The sequence below is a fragment of the Tenrec ecaudatus genome, chromosome 10 (genome assembly GCF_050624435.1).
Source record: "Tenrec ecaudatus isolate mTenEca1 chromosome 10, mTenEca1.hap1, whole genome shotgun sequence".
Lineage (NCBI taxonomy): Eukaryota > Metazoa > Chordata > Mammalia > Afrosoricida > Tenrecidae > Tenrec > Tenrec ecaudatus.
In genome coordinates this window covers 51,528,979-51,539,472 of record NC_134539.1, presented here as the reverse complement: position 1 = coordinate 51,539,472, position 10,494 = coordinate 51,528,979, and the positions used below count along the sequence as shown (strand labels likewise).

Genomic DNA, 10,494 nt, shown 5'->3' with positions numbered 1-10,494 from the left:
TGTTTTGAGAACGATGATGGCAACAAATGTACAAATGTGCTTGACACAATGGGTGGATGGATGGACTGTGATAAGATTGTTGTTTTTTTAATGAAAAAAAAAAGATGTGTTGCATTGGACAAATGTGCTTCCCAAGTTTAGAGTGTGAAAGAGAAAAATTGAGAGTTTAGGTGCATGTGACGCAAGCTGTGGTATATTTAATCTCCTCGTGCGCCTGTGAGAGCTGACCCATGAGTAAGAAAGGCTGGAGACATTTGGATGCACTTAAATTATGGTGTTCATGATGAATATTGAAAGTGTCATGAACAATCAGAAGATCAAACAAATCGGTCTTGGAGAATGTACAGCCAGTGTGCTACTTAGATGTTAGCGTGGGAGATTTCATCTCATCTAATTGGGATATGTGATCAGGAGAGACCAGTCCAGGAAGAGGACATCAGGCTTGGTAAAGTGGAGGGGCAGGGGAAAAGAGAGAGACCCTCTCTTTTCAAATGGATTGACACAGTGGGGGCAACATTGGGCTCAAACATGGCAGCAGTTGAGAGCGCGGCCAAGGGATGGCGGTGGTCTGTTCATTGAACACAGAGAGGGTCCTGATCAGTCGGAACTGACTCAGTGGCACCTAAAGATTTACTTTTCCATATTTTTTGTCTCCATTAAAAAAAATACTGTATTTGAAGGCCTGAAATATTTTATCTTGCACAATTAATCTATCAAAGCTCCGTGACCCCTCCAGGAACTATGGAACATTTATATTTCACAATTATGACTTTATCTCTTTTAAGTTTTATTGACATATAATCCACATGCCAGTGGTTTAAATATATTAAAAATAGTTGTGTGATCACTACCATACTCAGTTTCAGAAATTTTTCTTTATTCTTGCACTCATTATTAGGTCCCCATTTTTCCCCAACCTCCTCTGCCATAACCCTAAGAAACAATTAACCCAATTACTGTCTGTATAAATATGTGTATCCTGAATTTCTTATAAAGAAAAATCATACCAAAATACCCACCCAATTCCCCCCAAAAGAAAACACAGAAACCCAGAATCCAAAATAATGCAGAAAATAATAAAAGCTAGACCAGCTTTTAAGTGGGTCAAAAAGAACAAGGTGATAAATTTTAACCTAACTACATATGTATTCATCCACTTTCCAGTGCCCTCTGTCAGTGCTATTCATATTTCTGGTCAGTGGTCCAGGGCATTCTGGCTGAGGGGTTGGGTCGATGCTAATCCACATGGGGACTCTACAGATGGAGTTTGGGCTTTCACTGCCATACATATCCTTCTGCAAACCAGATGCTCAGAATTTACGCTCTAATATAATTCCCTCCTCCAGTTTTGGATTTTATTATTCACAATCCTTGGATCGCACAGGCGGATGTGCTTCTTCCATGTGGACTTAGGTGACACCTGCTTTGGCTGTTTGTTTTAAGGCAAGCCTGTAAGACCCCAACACTATTCTTTCTGATAGCCAAGCACCACCTGATTTCTTCACCCTTTGCTGCAGCACCACACACATATTCAGTGCTTTCTTCATGCGAGTGTCAAGAGAGGCTATGTCATAAGAACCAGTTGTTAGGACTTATAATTCATTTCAAGCTCAAGATCCTTTCATATGTCTATGGTTTTTATATATGCCGGCTCCACTTTGGAGACATCAATATCATTTTATTGGGGAATATTGCATCGTGCATTTAGTCAATGGTGGAGAATTTAAAATACTGAACTGCAGTGTTGTCAGGGGCTCCTAGTGGTACCAAGTTTGAATACTTGGCTAGTAAACAAAAGGATTGTAGTTGGGCCCAACCAGTTGCTCTGTGTGATAAAAGACCTGATGATGTCTTGCTGTAAAGATTACCCAAAGCCAAAGTCACTTCCATCAGGTAGATGCCAGCTCATAGTGAGTCATAGAACTGTCCGTGTGGGTTACCGAGACTGTAACTCTTTACAGGAGTAGAAAGCCCTGGCTTTCTCCCAAGGAGAAACTGGTGTTTTCGAACTGCTCACCTTGCAGGTTGCAGCACAATGTTTAACCACTATGCCACCAAGGCTCTTCTGTAATGATTACAACTTAGGAAACTCTACGGGGCTGGTCTACCCTGTTTTTAGGGTGGCTATGAGTCAGACTACTACTGATGGAACAACATTGTTTTGCACCAGGCTTTTTGTGGGTACAAAGATGAAAATATAATATCTTTCACTGCCGTTGAGTTGATTCTAACCCATATTGATCCTATAGTCCAGGTTAGAATGGTCCTTGTGAGTTCCCAAGACTGTTCATGGGCATCTAAAGCCTCATCTTTCTCCCTGGGGGAGGCTGGTGATTTTGAACTGTTGACCCTTCTTCAGCTAGCAGCCCAACATGTAACCCACTCCACCACCAGGGCTTCATGATGAAAAAATAGTCCTGTAATTTTATTCTGAAAAATGTCACTTTGATTTCATCCAACTCTTCCAAATTTGCAGCCATGTCTTTGAAGAGAAGAAATTTGAATCAATTAAGTCAGGACTGGGTCAGATTTGGAAATGCGGAGCAGAGAAATGGGGGGCTGACTGGTTCAAAAGATCAGAATGCTCAGAAAGCTGTGAGTCACAAGTTGTTCCAGAAGAGGGTGCGTCCAGATAGTGGACTAGCTAGTTTCATTGAATCCCGATCATGAACAATGTTATTGCATCCCAATTCACCTGCGGTCCCTGAGGCCATTGGGCAGGACTGAATCTGTGTTAGAAATTCACCAAGGGCTGAGCAAGAATGGATTCTTACATTCTCATCTCTTAATAGAATTAACATAGACTCACAGGGCAGTCACCTCCCAAGCAAGAAGTCTACTAATTAATATGAATATTTGGTTTATTTTAATCTCAAAGAGTTTAAAGCATACCAAAGGATGGTGTAGGGTTCCAGACATTTTTCTGAAGCTCATGTGGGGCTTTCAGTAGATGTAGGGGGTGGGGTGGGGGGCTATTGCCAATGGGATGGGAGTGTAGCTCTGGAGTTAGGCAGGTATGAACGTGCGTTCTGACTCTATCATTTCCTCACTGTTTTAACTCAGGGCTCTCCTTGATCTCACTGTGCTTCAAATTCCTCCTTGGGGATACAGTAACATTGGCCGTGTATAAGAAGCCCTGGTGGATTCGTGGGTTACCCACTGGGCAAACTGCAAAGTGAGTGGTTCTAAACCACCAGCCACTTGACAGAAGAAAGATAGGGCTTTCTACTCCCTTAAAGATTTATACTCTCAGAAAACCCACAGGGCTGGCTCTTCTCTGTCCTGTACAGTTTCTATGAGTCAGAGTCAACTAGATGGCCATGAGGGTTTTGTTGTTGTTTTTTTTACCTCGCATGATCTTTTGTTTGTTTCTAACATTTTGTTGTGAATTGGGTGAAGGTTTACAGAGCCAGTTAGTTGTCCATCAGCGAGTCACACACATGTTGTTTATCTCATGCGTTGCAGTCCCCGCAATGTCATGGCACATATCTCGTGTTCCCTCTGTGTTTCCCTCTGCTGTTTCTCCTTCTTTCCCAACCTTCCTCAACTTTGATCTTGAGTAAACGCTGCCCTTTTCATCTCAAGTGGCTGATTATTCTTAGCGGTGCATACCTCCTACTGTTATGCTCTCGTTACCATTCTCTTTATAGTTGGGCTGGAAACTGGACCACGGGGACTGAGTCCAGTTCCAGGCTTACAAAATGACTAAAGACACAGGATTCCAATAGTCACTATTGGACCAGTCAACCTGAGCCTTTTTATGATTCTGAGTTTTGTTCCAGTTTTTTCTCCTACTAATTGTCTCCATGCATCTTCTATTTCCTTTGCTTGTTTTTGTGCTCCGGAGAGGGTCCAGTCATTGCGCCTCAGATCCCCATTCACATGTTCTTAAGACTCACACTCCTACTCATCAAGTTAGGATCTAGAGCATTGCCTTCGTGGACTCAAATTCCAAACAAACTCACTGCCATTGAGTCAATTCTGCCTCATAACGATGCCGTAGGACACAGTGGAATTGCCTCTTTGGGCTTCCAAGACTTTAAATCTTTACAGGAGTGGGCAGCCTCATCTTTTCTCCCACAGAGCGACTGGTGGATTTAAAATGCTGACCTTGTGGCTAAATGCCAGAGCTTCTCTCTTTGACGACTACCTTAATTTTTTATGAAATGAAGTGAAAGTATGTATTTAATGTAAAAATTTGCCAACTTAAATTTAACTCAAGCTAAACAGAGGAATTCTGAACATTGTTAGACAGCATTGTTAGATCGCTGTAGCTAACTTAGAAGATGCGAGGTACTTTACAGGCATTATTTCATATGATCTTAAAAGCAATCTTCTAAGAAGGTAGTATCATCCCAGCTTACCATGCTAAGAAACGGAAGATTGGGGAAGTTGCATTAAGCCTATCTTAATGTAATCTGGTATCCGATGGCCGTGGGTTCAAATCCTAACTCTTCTAGTTCTAATTTAAACTTTCTGTTTCCTAAACATTCCCAGTTTAGTTTAGTGTTTCCTTTTTAATCTGTACAATATCAACCTTTTTCTCAAGGTCGTAAGCTTTGAAAGACAATATCCCGCATCCATGCTTGGCGCAGCAGTATTCATGAGGGGGAAAGATGGAAACAACAAATAACTATTAAAAGACTATCAATGGATGAATGGATAAGCTAACTATGATACATAGACAGTGGGCTACTACAGAACATTAAAGAATAGTGATGTATTTATCTCATGAGACGGATGAATGAAGAAAAGAGAAGATACATGGAAACAATGAGCCCAAAGGATGAGTGGGCCATGTGAAGATCAGCCTCCACAACATGACACCTAAATAGTTAGATAGTCCCAGCCAACATGCCAAACTCTGCCAGGGATCTCACGCAGCTCTTAGTCAATAGAGTATGAGAATGAGGTGGGACAAAGCTCCAAGTCATGAAAAAGAATAGGCTTGCTCATCAGATGGTGACTAGGGGAATCCCCAAAATAATGACCCACCCTCACTCTTTAAGCCTGGAACTGAACTCAAACCTTGTGCCTCAATTTTCAGTCAAATAATAGAAAAAGAACACTACAGAGGTACATGCTGAACATACTCAAGCATCTGAGAGTAAAAGGGCAGCACTTTTCCAACAACAAAATTCAGGGCAGGAAGGATTAGGAAAGAAGTTAGGATTGGAATAGGAAATAGAGGGGAATGTGGGATAAGTGATATTCCATTGTGGAGATAGCAATGAAAGACATGAAACAAACGATGTGTGAATTGTTGAACGGAAATTTTGTTTTCTCTATAAACCGTCACCCAACTCACAATTTTTAAAAAGGGAGAGAAGATGTAATACTATATGTAATGTGACCTGCCCACAATGACCATTCAGAAATGGTTTCATCCTTGTGATCAACTCACATAGCTAGTAAACAGGGATTCTGGGGTTTGCGCATTTCTCTAGAGCTCCAAATTGTCCACCCCTTCATAAAGGTAGACTAGAGGGATGGTAGAACTGATAGTTTATGTTAAAAATAAGGACATCTGTCAAAGGGGTACAGTGTCCTAAAAGTCTCTATCAATCTAGATTGATTAATGCCTCAAATTCCAGCCACTCACTTTATTCCATTGGATTGTAGGTAAGTTCAAAACTAAATGGTGTGTAAGAAACAAACAAACAAACCAAAAAACCCACTGCCATCTAATCCATTCTGACTCATAGGGACCCCGTAGGGCAGACTAGAACTCTCGCATGGGGTTTTTGAAACTGCCATTCTTTACAGAAGCAGACAGCCTCATCTTTCTCCCACCGAGTGGCTAGTAGATTCAAACTGCTGACCTTGCAGTTAGCAGTTTGACACATAACCCACTAATCCACCAAAGCTTCCCTTTGGGTTTCTGAGGCTATGAATCTTTATGGAAGCAGTCTCCTCTTTCTGCCATAAAGAGTGGGTTTGAACTGCAAACCTTCCATGTAGCAGCCCAATGAGTACTCCAGAGCGGGTTTGAACTGCTAACCTTCCATGTTGCCGCCCAGCAAGCACATTGTTGCTGCTAAAATATTAGAGTCCAGCTTTACATTCCATTCAGCTATCACAAAGGAGAAAACAAAAGGTAGAAGGTATAAAACCAAAGTAATGTAAGTTTCAATGAAATAAGAAGAAATATCAGATAAAGTCTACCAGAAGTTCTGTCAAAGTTTGAGAGATATGCAAGTGGCTCCCAGAGAAAGGCAGCACAGAACCCTAGACTCTGAATCAATAGACTTAGACCATGAAAAAGACTGGTGGCAGAAAGCATTTTTACTCTAATTGACTGTGACATCAGCCAGGTTTCTGCCCTTTTCTGAACCTCAATTTGCCCTTCAGTAACAAGGCCTCACACAAGACATCTCTAAGCACTTCCCACCTCTGACAGTCTGTGCGGCTGAGGACAGAGGACAGCCAAGAAGTGCCTTAATGAAACACAGCTGTCCCTGGAGCATCTTGAGAAGATCTAGGGAGAAGGCCAGGTTGGCCTGTAGAGACAGGCAGACCTCTGCAAGCGGAGGCCTGAATTTCATCTCAACACTTCAGCTGCCAGCTCACAGACCCATATACCAAGACAGGGCTTATCTCTCCTCCCAAATAACTCCTCGGAACAAAACTGAGCTCAAAAGTATCCAAAAACATCTGGACGAGCATTACTCTATTACTTCATTTTACAGATCAGAAAGCTTCAATCCATGGACGTCAAGTGCTTTTCCTAGAGTCATACAACCTGGTCTCAAACTCATACAAAACTTAGCAAAAATGCCATCCCTAAACCGCAGAGTTGGCAATGAACTTCCAATGCAACTTTCATCCAGGGCTCTTCTAGCTCCATCAGATGGGCTCCAATTCTCTGTCCTCTAGGGAGTGGTTCTCAAATGAACAGGATTCCCCTGTACGTCCACCAACAGAAATCTGGCAATGTCTGGAGGCATTTGGGATTGTCACACTTGGGCGGAGGGTAGAAGGCAGGGAAGATGCTAAATACCCTGCAATGCACGGAACAAAGTGCCATCTGGTCTAAAATGTCAATTGCGTCAAGGTTGAGAAATCCTACGCTAGAGCATACCGAGAGCTCATCTGGTTTAGCAAGTTACATCATCAGAGAAATTCTCTAATGGATAAGCTATGAGTGAATCACAGGTCGTGCAGCTCCTGGTTCTTTGACCCTCCCCATTTGACATTTAGATCACACGAAAGGAACACAGGTTCGCTATCAGGTACAAAGGTGGTTTTTTAGACATATCTTAAAGTCAAAGATAAAGCTACCTTGAGTCACATTTCCACCAAATGGGATAATCTCCTAATTGACTTCCTGTAGATTTTAAGATAAGAAGAGCCCCTGAAAAGGTTCAGGACAGGTCTTAAATCATTCATTCATCACAGTCAATCTTACCATCGTGGTTTTCTGCCTCCCTCTCCCTGGTGGTCTTTGATTCATGCACCGCCTCGAATGATGCATTCCTACTACAGGCACTTACTGTAGCAAGCTGTGTGCGAGGCACTGGGGAATGATGTTAAGAAGACATATTTACTCTCCTCAGAAACCTCAGTCTGGTTCTAGAGACAGATCCGCCAATGTAGCTATGAATCTGCCATTAAATTGGCTCAATTCAGGGGGATCCCCATGCTAAAAAGAACAAAGTATTGCCTGGTCCTGCACCCTTCCCAGAATTAGTGGGCGTGGAGCCTAGGCTATGTGGTCCCCAGGACTTCTGGTGGCTGATTTTCAGGATACAGCAGGCTTCTCTTCCTAATTAAGCTTGGCGCTTGAATCTCTGCTACTGCTTCACCATCATCGTAGCAATATGGCAGCCTCGACTGACAGATGAGCGGTAGCTGTTAAAAAAAAAAAGGTACTTTGAGTGCTCGCTTCGGCAGCACATATACTAAAATTGGAACGATACAGAGAAGATTAGCATGGCCCCTGCGCAAGGATGACACACAAATTCGTGAAGCGTTCAAAATTAAAAAAAAAAAAAAAGGTACTTTGATTAAGAATAAAACTGGGTCTCTACCTGAACCATCAAGGCTTATGAGGATGAGAACACCACACAGAAAATGCCTTAGTGAGGAAATCCCAAGGAGTCGTTGGGCACAGGTACAGGGATCAGAGAAACCTCCCAAGGAACTTTTAGTTGAGTCTTGAAAGAGTTATCGAGGTCACAGCCAAGGTGGTAAGGAGCGCACACCTCTTTTTTTTTTGCCCTGGCTTCTGCCTTCTCCTACACCTCACCTTGACTTCCCTTAGTTTGTTTGTTGTTTGTTCGTTTGTACTTCTCATCTTTCTGAACATTTTGAATATGCTTTTCCCTCCAGTTGTTCAGAGAGATGGGAGGTCCCAGTTAAGGAGCTGAGCTTTATCCTGAGAACAAAAAGGGGAAGACTTGAAGAGCTCACAGGTGGGAAAGGCCACCTGGCCATACCTGTGGAGTGATGGTCAGGGCATGATGAGAAGCAGAGAGCCTGATTAGGAAATGCGTGTAGCAGTCCAGCTAAGGGTTTGGCGACCTGGGTCAGGAAAAGCCAGTGGGGGCTGAGAGAATTAGACACATGCAAGGAATATTTACGGTGGAATGGATACAAAAAAGGAAGAGTTGGGAGAAGTCAACAAACACTCCTAGAACCCTGGATTAGGTGACTTGTGGTCATTCAGAAAAGACCAGAGGGCAGTAGCAAAGGGAAGCAAGGTGACCGTTTCTGTTTGAGATGTGGCATCTAGTATGGGATATCAAGTAGACAGCTGTCCATACTGGTCTCCAGCTCAGAAAAAAAGGCCTAAAGACCCAGAAGCGGGTGGGATCTGGAAGGAGGTGATACACCTTAACATAAGGTTTTCATCTGGGAACACTGACACCGTAGCCGGCCCTTCAGGGAAGGCATGGAAATCGTGTCAATAGCGTTCTCCAGTGTACTGATGAAGGAGGTGGCAGACCAGGTATCTCTCTGCATTATGTATTCCTTCAACAAGCTTCACAGGTGCTATTACCTCCACTTAATGATGGAAGATTAGCTCGTCCATGTGCACTTGAGATTCCAAGTCAGGGCTACCTGGTTCCAAATCCTCACCTTGCTCTTCAGCGACTTCACTCATATTTCTCAATATTTGTAATGGTGAGGAATGGAGGCTCCCATGCAAGGAAAACATGGGTCCAAACCCCACCTTTACTGCTTATTGTCAGTTTATCACCATTTGCAAAACAGAGGGTGCTAATAAGCACTTTATCCAGATGTTTGGGTCTGGAAATCTCTCATCACAGTGACTGGTATAAAGAGTCAACAATGATGGTTGCCATTATTGTATGCAAGTTATACTAAATGGCTGTTTCAGCTCTTAAATCAGTGGTCCTCCATCCGAACAATTTGCAGTGGAGGGGCGCTCCTGTCAACTAATAAGTATAGGCCAGGAGTCCTGTTAACCTCCTGTCAGAGACTGGGTTCTCTAGAGAAGGATAACCTGTGACAGGTATATGTACAAGAGGGATTCAAAAAATGTCTAGAAAAATTGAATGAAAAGATAATTGATTTTCTCATGAACTTTTAAAAGCCCCCAGGTAGGTAGGTAGGTAGGTAGGTAGGTAGGTAGGTAGGTAGGTAGGTAGGTCAATGAAGATAGATAGATGATTGATAGATACATTTATAGAATTTATGTCAAGGAAATCATTCACATGGTTGCATGTAGGAAACAAAAAGATTTCTCGCAAGTCATCTTCCCTATATATATGCTAGACTTAGGACACTGCTTGCAGCCAATGGTAAATGATTGTTACGTTACCTCCCTGAAGGCAGTCAGTTGCCAGACTACTGCCTGGTCCCACCACAAGTAGGGCCCACTCCCTGCTGTTAAGGACAGTGGGCTACTTCTCCCTAAAGACTTGTGGCCATCAGTTTGGTCCCTGTAGGGTGGGTTTACACCCTACTGATAATGGTTTCTATAGTGAGCCAGAGAACAGGTCAAACTGGTTCAGTGACATACAAAGTTAGGCTGCCATCCTGAATCTAGGATCCTCCCATCTTGTCACATGTGCACCCCTATTACCTCCCCTTCCTATTACATGGGTACCCCTAGATCACCCCCTCCCATTCCTGTATTACCTATAGCACAAACTTTCCCTGTGATGTGTCTTCACCTGTAAATAGGGGGCCTGTCCCAGAGAATATAAAAGCCTTGGTTAGCAACAAATCTCTCTCTCTCTCTCTCTCTCTCTCTCTCTCTCTCTCTCTCTCTCTCTCTTTCTCTCCCCACCCCTCCCCCCCACGTGGACCACCAAGTGAGGCTGAGGGAAACATGCTACTATGAAATGTGTTTGATTCTGTTAGGTAGCTTAGCCTAGGGACTGGGATGTCCATTGACACATGCCCAGGAGAGCCAGCACAGGACAAAGCTGGATTTTCCCGCCGGTGGGCTTGGATGGGCTTTACACCTGGAGCAGCCCACCTGGGCCAGGTGATTGCAATTCAGCCAATGGGATCGACCTGGGG

At 43.2% G+C, this 10,494-nt stretch overlaps 1 non-coding gene across 1 annotated transcript; it reads left to right on the top strand.

The window, feature by feature from the left end:
- The first annotated feature begins 7,877 nt into the window (after positions 1–7,877).
- Positions 7,878–7,984, top strand: LOC142460379 (U6 spliceosomal RNA). Its single transcript, XR_012786591.1, has one exon. It is a non-coding gene; the product is annotated as a U6 spliceosomal RNA (small nuclear RNA).
- Positions 7,985–10,494: the final 2,510 nt, after the last annotated feature.